Consider the following 14,685-nt stretch of genomic DNA (forward strand, 5'->3'; position numbering starts at 1 on the left):
AAACTAATTGGTTAGTTCTTAAGTTAAAATAATAAATTATAATCTTTATTAATGTTCAATTTAATGAATGCACATAAAAATATTGATAAAGACTAGCGAGATAGCAACTTGTCGAATATTGCTTTAAGATAAGGTTTATCTATAGACATTATTGTATGGCGCCGAATCGTGGACCGGATATCGTCCGGAAATGGCGAGCATACCGCGCGGCGCCGATGCCAACCGCAGAGTTCAACAAAAAAAAAAAAAACAACGCTTTATGTTTTAAAAATGCGCAACCAAACTTTTTACCTGGTATTTTAGCCGCTTGTATTAAATCTACATCTGAACATAATAACCTTGAATTATTACCTCGAGTTCGATTTCTTTTTCCTCGAACCAAACGTGTTTGTATTAAATTTTAGAATCGAATCGGAACCAATTAAGATTGATCGCAATAGGAGCATAACGGTTATCTGTATGGCGAAGTTTATTAAATCGGTACTTATTGTTCCGCAACGATAAGACAGCAGCTGCATAACGCGAGTAAAACAAAGAGTATAATACTGTAAATTGAAAAAGTATGTATAAATACATTATCGTCTTACTTTACATTATAAGATTTAGTGCTCTTATGACGATTTATTTTGAACGAATGATAATTGAAAGCGTCATCTATATAAAAACAACACATTTAGCATTGTCATTATATCAAAATATTATGAACATTTTCAAATAATCGAAATATTATTTGCAACAATGTATTTATGATTTACCATTGAGCCGTCAAGGTCTAAAGTTCGACGCCCACTCGTCTTGGTTAACGCTTGTTTATTCAGTGTTTTTAATTATGTCGCCCACATAGACATTACCCGAGTTTGAAAATGATCACAGGGCCTAAAGTCGTTCTAACAAAAAAATAGAACATGTCTAATGTACCTGAGTTGCAGGCGCTTCATGTGTCAATTTGAAGTTTACTTCGTTTACACATAAACAAGATAAAGACACATAGAAATTGTAATAATCAACTTCAAAAAAACATTGTAGACGATTAAAACTGAATGGAGACAGTCACGACCCTCAGACATGAAGAGTATAACTGGAGGAGGAGAGTAGATGCTTAAAAATTTAACAATTACCGCCCGGAACGCGCAACACGATAGATGGACAAAGCCATTGTCTCAACGGCCGCTGTGTTTGGCGGTACTTATGCTAATTTCTTTTGAACAACACTCGTCTTCCTTTCCGGGCTAACAAATACTTCTTTTTCTTTTAACAAAGGACAATTTCATATATCCGTGCCCCACAATAGCCGATAGGGTTTTATTAAAGTTATTCAGACTGAACATTTCGAAATGTTCACGTAATTAAATAATTATGATCGTTACAAAATTACATTGTCGACAATACAATTTGAGCACATTAACAAGAACGATCCGCTCAATTGGACAACGCTGGCGTCTGCGGTTTATGGATTCGGTCAATTCGTAATTCAACTTTAGGGCTCGTGTCGCGTCCGCACACGATTTCTCATATTTAAAACTTGATTTTTTTAATAACGGGTAAATGTGAAATTTCGGGTAATCATTCTGATGACCTCGGTAGCGCGAGCGCAGTCGAAAGCATTTCAGTTTATCGCTCGAACACGGAAAGGCCCTGTTCATTGCGGCCCTGGCACCGCCTAGTACCACAGAGATAAAGTACGCCCATCATGTTAATGTCAACACGCTTTGTTTCATGATTGTTGGAGGCAAATGCAGTACTTGCGAAAGTTTGGATAATCTTATTATGGAATAGAATATTCCAGGTCTCTTGTGGGTTCATCTTGTTATATGGTATTAAACAATTAAAACTACTTTTACTGTTCAATATCGCGACTTTTACATAATTTCGGATAATTCGAATACTTTACACCTGTTGCCAGACCTCAAATATACGATTAGTTCGTTTGGTAGTGTTAGAGATAGATAATGTTAGGCGTGACTGCGGTACGTGAGCTTACAGCTGGTCACGACTCGTCATCATGGTAGAACTTACGAGAAGGGGACATTAATTAGGAAAGTAAATAAGGTAACCAATACTACGAATGAAAGATGAGATATAGAAATCGTTTGACGTATATGCCACATAAGTACCTTCCTAGCCATACAGCCTATAACCGTGTAAAATTGTTTCGCATATGATATTGTCCTTTTGACCGGCTTATCCCGAACAGGACACCGGGCGGTCCCACGTTATCTGGGACAGATAACGCCCGCGTACCTACAACGGCGCACGGCTTATCATATTTCCACGAATACTTATTCAAACACTTATCGCGAAATGTTTCAAAATCAATTTTCTACTTAATAACGTTTTAAATAAGCTCCGTTTAAATGTTCTCATGTGTTATTTATTTTCCATTTGCGTTGATGAAATTTTGGGATAGTGCTTTTTTTTTATTAAATCGCTGTCTTATTACATACCGTCTGTGCGTTGTCGGACTATCGTTTTGAGTCTTACAAAATTTTACTTTATTCGTGGAATGCGATTAAATCAATAAAAAAAACTTCAGGATTAATAAAACTCCGGGCGTACTGTCATATATGCGATTTTCAACCTTAAAGCAGATTGTGATTGAGCACAAAACTCATTTAAATTCGCGATTAAACAGCGCTTCAAGGCAATGATTTAAGACGAAAAACCGTCTTGAAAAGGAACGGCTACATACCCTTTGTTATTTACGTAAGTACGTCAAAACTTCATCGCATCAACTCGAGTAGAACGTTAAATAATATTGAGTGAGAGTGCGTAGACTTTTTGTGTATTTTGGATCGAATCCAACATGTATACGCACTGTGTAGGTCACACATGACTTATTATCTTCATTGAAATGTATTTTTCTGTTTTATTTATTACATAGCTTTCTTATGCTCACGAGAGCGTGAGAATATTTTCGAAAAATTTTAAACTTTTACATAAAATAACAATTTCAGCGTTGAGACATATATATATACATCGTTCAAAAATTATGGAATAATATTATATTTTTCACTCACTTAATTCAACACAAGAAGTGCTCATGATAATAATGAAATACCACTATGTTAATAAGTAATTGTAATACACTCGCACGTAAATAAATAATAATTTTATTTTCTAAATAGTATTATTATTGTGCCCGTCATTTTCTTGGCCCGTATATCTGGACTACAGATACGAAATGGGCCGCTAATAATTATCTCAATCTTTAACTTACAATACTCTGAAACCAAAAATACATTTACAACCGCGAAAATGTTTGTCGCGCAGCTGTAAGTAATACTTATACATTCATCTAAGATAGAACAATTTATACTGGTTTCCATCAAAGCCATACCTTCTACGGGTGATGTCCGTGACCACGAAAATTGTAAACTATTCGATATTTCGGTAATAAAAGAATCATAATAAAAAAGCACGAAAAGAAACCGTCAAAGTAGTTCACAAAGTAGTGTCTACAATTCGTTGAAACCGAATAAGATAATTGGCCAAATTCCTTAGGCCTCCATTGGCCTTAGAAGTCACGTGTGCCCATTAGTCTCAATAATTTTATGGGTATTCTTTAGCAGCGTCTTTCCCTTTAACCGGGAAAATCGATGACCCAGGATTCCTTCCTACATTAGAACTACTCGTCTTTGTTTATCTTGCATCGCTTAATATAAAAATATATCTAACTTAAGAGATTCATAATTACGAAAGTTATTCTTCCGAAAATCTACCCATGTTCGAATGATCTAGAAGCATAAAATCTACAAAATCAAGACCGCACCAAAATTCATAACATTTTTTAATCATAACATTATATGTACTTATTAAACATCAGCAATAAGCACCTAAATACAATGCTTTATTTACGCTTATCTTGAACTCACTACTAAAGTTATTGACAACATAAGCCTTTAAACAATGAAACATACCAATCATTATCAAATTGTGGATCCATTTAAAAACATTTTACGATTTGCATCGAAACAGATAAGTACCTACGTCCTTCTAATGTTATACGTTGGGTCTTTGTATTCAGATTTCTGCATTTAACAACAGGATGTTAATGTCTACAGTAAGTTTACATAAAAATAAAGCATGCCTGCATAATACAGTATACGTCTCGTGTCTCGGATGCGAGGGAATGTTAAATGATTAAAGAATAAACCCGCATTGATGAAAAGACTTGCTTCAATGTGGAAGACAGTTTATTTGTCAAAAATGTTTACCGTATTGAGCTTTTTAAATAAATAGCCATCAGTCGATCAAATCGATACAATAGAATAATGAAAAAAAAAGAACACAACATTCCTAACCTAAAAGTACATGTTATTATCCGCAACATGCTTCGTCAGATTACAGAAATAAAGTTATCAGCAACATGCTTCGTCAAAAAGTACAATACCTACTTTCAGCTGCAAGCGTCGTCATAAGTAGACTGATAGAATAATAGTGTCTGAATAGTGAGATATCAATTGCATTTTTTATTCTTCAGAAGACTGTATATTATTAACTTCATTTAGCAACATGTTCAAAATCACATTTGGAATCTTTTAAAATTTTATTAATTTCCAAACTATTTTAAAATAAGATACAGATAGCTCTTTGAAACCGATATTGAAATTTTGACTTACGACAGTTTTTTTCTGATATATCGAAATAGTTAATATCTTTAAAGTAACCATAATCGATACACGTACTTCAATACAAGTTTATTGTACAAAATGCCTTAATACAATAATAAATTAAGAACTTATATTTAATAAAAGAGGAGGAGGTTATTTGAGAATTAACATACAGGAAAACAATTATTCACGTAATCGAACAAAATATATTCAGTCGTGCGTTTTTATCGTGACTGGGTTTTTTTCAGAAGCATATTTTAAAAGCGATATTTCGAAATCGCCCAAATAGTTTTGTCAATTTGCAGATTTACTTCGAAGGTACCTACAAAGCTTACTGTTTTGTTTATTTATTGTTTCGTAAGGCCCCTCTGCCTTATCGAAACTAAGTGTTATTATCGTTCTCGAAATACCAATAGTTTTGTGGCAGGTAAACTATCGACAGTATTTGTTCTTTGCCTTCATTGTTATCTTATCAATCGGGGTATCCAAAGACATTAGAAGGAAAACCATGAATTTCTGGTTCGACCTTACCTTTTATCTAATACGAAACTATTTGTTTAAGATTATTCTCCGAAATGCGATAGTCCTAAACTTAAGGTAAAGAACGTATTTACTCTCAATTAAGTTATTAGTTGTGGCAGCAAGTATGCGCTAAAGCACACTCGAGCTATAAAAGAAATATGCAGTAGCTATATTTATTGTAATAAACAACCAATAACCTGTTTTTTTTTTTAAATAATTTCTAACTACCCAAAGTTTGAAATCAACTAAACGAATCGTACGAGGGAAAGAGACAATTAGAGGCACGTCAAGAGGCATCAACGTATACAATGGCGATGCAAATAATCGCGATTATGGCAAGGTTGACGTCGGTCGGCGGAGGGTTCGTTCAACTGACCGCGAGCGATGACACGATGCGCGCGCGGCGTCGCGGCGTCACATGCGCGCCCCCGAACGCATCCCTGATAGATCACCACTCGCTGATAACACGCCTCACGAACTTTGCAATGTGTACGTTCACGTTCCTAACGTACGCAACACCGGCCTATGTACCCCTCGATAGACGCGATGACGCAATTAGATGTAATCACAAACAAAATCATTCGATCAGACTATGGACCTTTTAAATACAAACTCGGATCGTTAGTATTTATCGACGACCTTTGAACATCTCTATTGAACCATGACCGTTAGACGATACTTACAAAAATCCCAAAACTGCAATCCGTACAAAGCGCACTTCACCAAAATTATGAACCATTAAAAACTTAGTGACTTGTCGAAACTTGTTTATAAAACACGCGCGTGCGCACAATGAAAACAGCCGCGTGACAATTGACTGTCTGCGTCGGAAAACCCCTCAGAAACTACGCGGCACAGAAAGGCACAGTGTAAATATTATGACTTCGACTGGACAAAGGTTTTGTTATCTAAAACCGGTGTCAGTGATCGTGCACAACGCGAGTTGCACGGCCAGCGGTAGAACATGGAGTGAGGCTCGCGCGCCAGCCCCGCTACCGTCTGATAAGCCTGGCGCGACGCCCCCCGTCGACGCCTACGCCCCACTCGGCGCCGTCGTACCGGTGCATCGTAAACACCACCGGCCGCCCCTAGGCACCCGACCGCCGCCGGCCAGACGGACCCCCGTATTATGCACCACACCTACGCACAATTTCACAATAATACTGTACCTTGACATATTGCAGAAAACCGACAACTTTCCACTCCTTAAAAAGAGTAGGAAACGGAGACCCGTGCTTGCGAAACTGGCCTCAGCCCAGATACCAACGAGAACAATGAAGCGCAAACAGAACCTTTTTAGTAACTTCCTAATTGGAGCATCGATCGGGCTGAAATTCAATATTCAACGCGATCGGCCCGCTACATAAATAGAATACCTAATTTAATGAGTAATTGAATATCAAACACGCACAAAAACTAATTTTATAATTTGGTACTTAGGTGTGTTGAAGAAAACGGTTAAAATTACAGTGAAAATATACGACATATTCAAGCGGATACTAAAAATATTTTTTCTATCTATGCTAATAATATTGGTATTTAATACATATATACGAAAATTTATAATCAATCACCCAAGAATGGCGGAGCGGATTAAAATGAAACTTTGTAAAAAAAATTATTATTGAATCTAAGTGAAATTTAGAATAATTTTATCATGGAAAATGACATATCCCAGGCAAGAAGACTATAATAAATAATAATTACGATGGTTTACCTTCTGGTTTTATGTAAGAGCTGTATTAGAAATCAACTGGTAGTTGACAATGCGACGTCTTTCGAGCTCATTTTGAGTAAAATAAAATAAAACGAACCTTCTAGTATTTCTAGTTATTTAATAAACATTGATCTAGTCAGTGCACAATTTAATATCATAACACTATAGTAAATATATATATATATATATATATTTAGATACTATGCTGAAATTTAAGGCGGCTGTAATAATCTAAGCTGAATTTCAATTGAATGCAAGATATTAAAACGAAAGTAGTGCATCAGGCCACTGCATAATTGTGCAAAAGCGTGCAATGAAATTAACGAATCGAAAACTGAAGAGAGAAACATTGAGGAAAATACGATTTACGGTTGGGTAATGATAAAAGCTGAAGGGAAAAAATTATGGCAAATGAATTGTTATAATATGTGATTCGATTGAAATTCCAACAAAACAAATAGTCGTTAAGAGTATTTTTCCAAATTATCCTTTTCGGGCATTCCCTATTTCTAATGACGGTCAGTTGTCTATTCCTAGTAACGATGCTTAATGATTAATTACCATTTGGATTTTTAACATTGCGTGCAATCGAAGCTATATAATTTGAATGAACAGCACATATTCAAAGAGAAGCGGATAAAGTAATAAACCCAACCTTTGTAACATGAAAAAGAATAAAGATTTGCGTAGGTGCCGCTTAAATGCAAAATTTAATTCCAAGAATCGCGGCAAACGAGCGACCATTAGGTTCCATTTATTTCGTATTAGGATGGGTCGTTGGCAATTATTTCTTTATCACAAATAGTTCAAAGTACCATCCAAAGATCGAACGTGAATTGTTAATGTTGGAACTTAATAATGCAGAAGTTTATGGTTTACAGGCATCGCTCACGTTGTTAAGATCAGATGAGCTGTCGTAAAAGATATTGAACCTCAATATAAAATGTGCATTAAAGAAATATGTAAGTGGAAAAAAATTATGATTTAAATAACATTGAAGCTAAAACGCAGTCAGAGTCGTAAACATTTACGAGTGCATTACTCTCGCTAAAGTGTTGAGCAAATTATATTCTCGACGATTTATAACGTACTGAAAAATCGTGAATTTTGATTACTATAAGCATACTTTGTGAACGACGTGAGTATAGTAACAATAAGCAATCATTATATTAAAAAACACGTAAAACTGTTTTTGTAACCCAAACGAGTTGATAAAAAAACGAAGCTGACGTTTCATTGTGTTACATAAATACAATGTCATATAACTCAGTCCGTCAAGCGAGAAATCCTGGGAGACTCTTTAGGCCCACATAAATTACGAGATTAATCTTTTCAAATAATTTGACCTTTTCATCTGACGAGGGTTCATTAAATAATAGCTTCGGTATTGGGTAGTGCGGTTATTGTGCCGTCTATCAGAAAGATGTTGTGGGCGATCGCTTTGTTGTGTACACAATAATATTTTTCTACGGTTTAATTTCTGAAGAATCCTCACGTAAATCATTATCATATTAGAGCTCATTTAATTTTACTATCCATGTATTGTTCTATTAGATTTCGATTGGAAGTTATTACACCATCATTGCGTTCACAATTAGATAGGTATATCATATCGTGAGCTTTCATATTTAGCTTAGCTTAGCTAATTTTAGCTTAGCTAGTTTTATAGCTAAATATCTTGTAATCCTCGGGAGATATTAAGATTTACACGTCATTTATAATAGTCGTAATATTCTTGAGTACGGATTTATAAAAAAACAGTAATCTTGTTACGCGGGACATGTATTAATATAGCATCCAAAGCGGAAACGTGGAAAATGTCAGCAATCTAAGCGGCTGCAGGCACGATTCTTGCCCATAACCGGAACAAGGACTATGCAGCTGTTGTAAATATCAGCTCCATGATTGTAATTGCGACGTTATTATTATCGTTTTGAGAACAAAGAAAATTAAAGCTCGCAATGCCATACGCTAACGGCTTTGTTTAATAAACTATGAATCGTTTTATGATATCGATTGAAAATTATATAAGGAAAATGAAATGGAAAATGTTCCAAAAGGCGATATCGGTTCGAGATCGGTATTGAAAGAATGTCCGACGGAATGCGAGGCGATCCTGAGATATGACTCATTCTGTACCCACATCGGGCTCAACCTACAGGGATCTTAACAGTTTTAACGGGCCGCCGTTCCGTAATTTCTAAAGAAGCAATTATTTACAATGCCGCTCTGTCGTAACGTAAGAAGTCTGCGGGATATTTGGCACGAATTTATGACTTCATTGTAATCTGTCATCTTTGTTATTTTCAAGTGTTCCCGTTAAATATGATAGTAAAAGTTTAAAAATATAAATCCCACAGATATATCATCTCTAAACTAAATACTTGCCACTGAATGGCTGTTTGATAATGATTTTGTATAGGTATAAATATAAAGTTGAAATTTTAGACTTCCACCCATCTATGCAATATATTTTGGATTACCAAAATGGTAAAAAGTTTGTATTCAAAACGTTATTTCTCGATTCGTTCAAAACTATCCACTCATATAATTTTTTTGTACAAACAACGAAGTATCAAATGCAGAACTTTCCAATAATTATCCCTTAAAATTTGCGTGGAGAAAGTTTTTTTTTTTTACCTAAGATCAACTTAGGACTTTATACGAATTTTCCTGAAATTTAAATATTCCAAATTTATTATTTGTAAAATACAATAAGGTATTAAATTTTTACAGTGAATACATGCGAAACTTACATCAATTTATTCAGTAGATGTCAGAGAATCAACTTTTTGAATTACGTTATAATCGCGGTGACGACATTGGTTCAATACAATAAATTTATCTGACTTAATTATATTTTCGGACAATTGTCGAACAGACACAGAAATTAGTACACTATCTACATTTTTTCAGTACAACAGGCAAGGACAAAACAGTTCCGTGCCTTTTTCTCCATTTTTTGTCATTTTTCTTTGTTTATTGGCAATCGACGAATTCTATTATTTAACTTTCATCTTTAGAAAAAAAAATGTTCTAGACAAAACAAAAGAGAAAATGTAATAGACGATATGAAACTAAATCTTTTGTTGTCACGCACTAGAGTTTAAGTATTAAGATCTTTATGATACTTGCCTATACATATATGTTAGTGTCCACGACGGCTGGAAAGTCCTTTTACAATATATTTTTGGTGATGTATTTTAATTTAGCTTGGACGAGCATTTGATACCTATAGGTTGCATTTCAATGGGTTGAGAAATAATAAAGGCTAAATAATAAAAAAGTCAGTGAAACGCAAGACATGGTAAACAAAAAACAACAGAAGGTATTCTAATTTTTTTTTAATTTTAACCATTTTAAACAAACAGGAAGCTATTAGAGGATAATTTGCTTTATTCACTGTTCTGTCGGTTGGCTTAAGCAGGATATTAAGCTAACAAATATATTTAGCAATCTATGATTTTCCCGCTTCACTATTTTGGTTTTAAATAAAAAAAAGAGATTTTATTTTTCTTAATCTTCTTAAAATAAATATAATCATTATGCAAGACGATTTATTCGTAAATAACACAATTCGCTTTTTTTTTAACACAGAGAGACAAAACGTTTATTGGCTTATAACTAACCAGTGAAAGTGCAATCCGAGAATATTGATATTAGGAGTGTAATATTGGTGTTTATGGCGTCGTTTGAGGCTACGTGGGTGGTAGAGCTATGGAGTGAGAAACGTGCGCGGGCGCAGTGACTTACTACCAGTGACAGCTTACAACGCCTGACAAAGTGCCCTGACAAACTTATTACGTGACCGCTCCTCTTTAAATGGGGTTAAAGTGGCCCGTCAAATTTGATGGATACACGAAAAGAGGCCGGAGAAATACGTTTCAAATTTTCGAATGTGGAATAAATATATAATGAATTGCTGTTCGTTAGTCTCACTAATACTCTAGAACGGCTGGACCGATTTGGCTAATTTTGGTCTTGAATTATTTGTGGAAGTCCAGAGAAGGTTTAAAAGGTAGATAAATATGAAAATGCTCGGAATTAAATAAAAATAACAATTTTGTTTTTACTTTTATGTGTCCGTCGGCCGGATTCTTTTTGTTTGTTTTAAGTTTATTTTATACAAAAGTTTAGGTCTTTTGTTTATCGATTGAGCCACCACAAAGTCTGCCGGGTCAGCTATTGTTTAATAAAATATTGACGATTTGATATTGTTGTGACGGGTATTTTATTAGATCGCAAGGGTAGGCGACCTTACATAATATATCTGCTGTGAAGCAGCCGTTGAATTATAAAACTAAAATTTATAACTAATATTAGTGTCATTTACGTTGTTGATGTCCATGGGCTCTGGGTAACATTTAACACCAGGTGGGCCGTGAGTTCATGCAGCCATCTAAACAATAAAACTGTCAAGTGATTTGTATTTCTTTCCCATACTTTAGTAAAGACGTTAGGTATTATCAACATTACTTTTCAATTACATTACCCTGTGCTGTGACTATAGATAGCTAAACGAAAAAAAAAACCTATATGTTTAAATTACACGCATGCACCTATCGTAAACTTATGGTATTATGCCTATAAGTGTATAAAGTGCACGCAATTAATGGACAAATTTTGATTATATCATTCCGACGAACAGCACAAACATTTTATATACACGACGTGTCTAGTTTTTGTCAATAACAAATAATTCTAGTTTAAAATCAACACACTTTGATCCCATCCCAAAATGATTTGCAACAAACCTAGTAGTCGATACAAAGATGATAATTATTAAATTATTTTATTATCATCGTTTATTAGTACGTCTGGCCCATACAAGACACCACCAACTCTCAGTGAGTCGCGTTTTCGATCCGCTGTTAGATTCAGCGAAGCACTGCTGCACAAAACCATAATATTCAACATAAATGAAAATGCGAATTTAAAAGTTTTTATTTATTTTTTAAACTGTCGTAAAGCATAGGTATGTTACGTTTTATCCGAAGACCACTCAAAATATTCGGAGGCACAAAAGAAAAACACTTTACAGTAATTGCCGAGAATGACCGTCGGTTATCTCATGTAGACAATTGTCTACTTTTGTCTTCACTGACGCCACTCGAGGGTAAGACTAACAAGTTTATTACTTTCTATGGCTACCTTTAATGATCAGTGTTTTATGATAGACCTTGGAAAAAAAGAACAACAAAAAAACGGCCCTGCTGACAAATTTTCGTGTTCAGATAAATGTTTACTTATAATTAATTACATAGTTGTATTTTGAAAAGATTTATGGCATGTTTTTTTTATACAGCCAAACGTTTTGATAGGCAATTACTTTACTAATTCTAATATGGACATACCAATTCAATCGAAACAAGACGCAGAAAAACCGGTTGAAGTGAATACAAAACAAAGTCTATATATTTTTATAATAAACTAGCTGACCCGGCAGACTTCGTAGTGCCTCTATCGATAAATAAAAGACCTAAACTTTATTTAATTCGGAGAATTTTCACATTTATTTACCTTTTAAACCTTCTCTGGACTTCGACAAATAATTCAAGATCAAAATTAGCCAAATCGGTTCAGCCGTTCCAGAGTTTTAGCGAGACTAACGAACAGCAATTCATTTCTATATATGTATATAGATAAAAAAGTTAATTAATTACCTAATCCAAGCAACTCTTTTTAATGCAAATTTTCCGTCAATTCCCAGCAATATTTCATCGTTAATAATATGTTAAAAAGAAAAAGAAAAACAGTAAATAAATAAACCACAGCTGTTTTACTTGGGCCACGAACATTAGTAAAATACATGGAACAAGAAATTTCACAAACGGCAGCCGAAGCGTTCTTTGTAAATGACGTCACGTTTTAACCACGCAGGTGTTCGAGACGTGATTTTTCTACCTATATTGCACAACAGCAACTCAAGACGACGACAAGGTATTAAAGAGTAAAAGGGAAAATATATCTCAAGAAGATAAAAATAAGACACGTAACAAAACGTGTCGGGGTATTTTCGATTGATTTGCAATCTCTGCATTGAAAATATACATATCAAAACAGCTAAGGTCATCTTTAAAAAAAACTGTACAGATAAAATTTTAATTGAAATAATTGTATAAGGTGACGTAATTATTCAAAAAGCATCGCTTCATAAGCATGTGCTAGTAGACATCGAATATATATTAAGAATGTACGAAAATTGTTTAACTTCCGATTTGCAAGTAGGCAAAGAGACTCCGATGAGTCACACTATTCTCGGAAAACATCGTCAAGAACTGAGAGTTACCCTAATCGATGTTTAGTTAGTTTATCAATCAATACGTTACTATTAATTTTACTATGATCCATATTTAGTCGCCTTCAATGGGTCAAGGGAATATCTTAACGGCATCTTGTGGCGATTACGCGATCACAATTAAAACAAATTGCCTGCGTCCGGCCTGAATTGTACACGAGGCGACGTGGCTCGTCTATAAGCATCAATAAGCCCCATCTGTCAGAGTCAACAAGGTCAATCATTACTTGAATTCGACGCTGCATAAAGTACACGTTTAAATAAAACGCAGTTTACCTGACAATGTGTTACGCATTGTTCCGCTTATTCAAATCAACGTCATCAATTCATTGTTTGGTTTTAAACTAGAATTGTTGTTGCGAAAAATTCGTGAAGCAGGTAAAGAGGCGAGGTTACGTTTGTTGAGGCGGCGTGCGGGGATTCCCTAAACGTACCTATGTACGTGCGTTCTTGGAAGTAGTCGGGTCGGAGAAATTTCACAAGCACACGATGTAGGTCAAGTCGGCCGGACTTGACGTTTTCGCCTCGGAAAGGTTACCAACAGCGCCGCGGCTGCAGCCTGGCAAATCCGGTTACTTACGCAACTGACATACACGTTTATCAGATCCTTTGAGATTTGTTTTGCCTCTAGAACGTTCCATTATCGTAATATAGTTATTACTGATACCGAATTTATTATATTTCGTTTAGTTAGTTAAGTTAGTAGTAGTAGGCGTAGTGTCGTGTGTGGTGAGCACATGTCAGTGCGGCTGGGAAAATCCAAGGTTTTCATTCATGCATGGTATTAGTAACACGCCTTTGAAAGCAAACATGTTTTGTGGTTTGTGACGTTAATCGAACTAGTAATGATAATTCCCAAACCTCAGTAACGTGACAACGTGACAATTCCTTACAAATTATTTATTATTATTATTTGAATAACCAGTGGACTTAATGATTTAAAATCATTTTTAGAGCTTGATAATATACGTTACCAAATCCCGAATCACGTTGAGACATTGAAGATTTAAGGGCAGCTTATGTGGGAGCGGTTTACCTTATGTACGAAAATTGAGTGAAGGCAATTAATATATACGATTAGTACCAATGTACAATGAGGATGTACTGGCAATAACTCGAAGAACTAAGCATTGCGTTAAACAATTTTATTATATGCATTGTACAATAAATATATTTTAGTTGTAAATCTACATAAGTACAATATTTATTTCACTATAAATAAACTTTTTTGAAGTGGGATGAATCGGGCGAGTCGTCAGACGAAATTCGATCTTTGACTTCGACCATTGTATTTAATAAGTTTTACCTACTCAAATATTCAGCTAAAATTATTGAAATACAATTCGGGGGGTTATTAACAGTGACTGGGCAATTTTAATGAAATTCACGATAACAACACGTAACTGGGTCGGTACTCGAACACTATTTTCAAATACTTGAAAGAAAAAAAATGATTTGCAAAAACAAGTAGCTGAATAGGCGGAGAATTAATTATATTAGTGACGTCATAACATCACGCATCGCACGTAATTCGGATA

General features: G+C 34.9%; 1 protein-coding gene across 2 annotated transcripts in view; it reads right to left on the reverse strand.

Moving 5' to 3' along the window:
* Positions 1-14,685, reverse strand: part of LOC101743155 (transcription factor kayak) — a 37,799-nt gene that overhangs the window by 11,521 nt on the left and 11,593 nt on the right. The gene's annotated exons all lie outside the window — the stretch shown is intronic.

The sequence above is a fragment of the Bombyx mori genome, chromosome 25 (assembly GCF_030269925.1).
Source record: "Bombyx mori chromosome 25, ASM3026992v2".
In the NCBI taxonomy this organism is placed as follows: domain Eukaryota; kingdom Metazoa; phylum Arthropoda; class Insecta; order Lepidoptera; family Bombycidae; genus Bombyx; species Bombyx mori.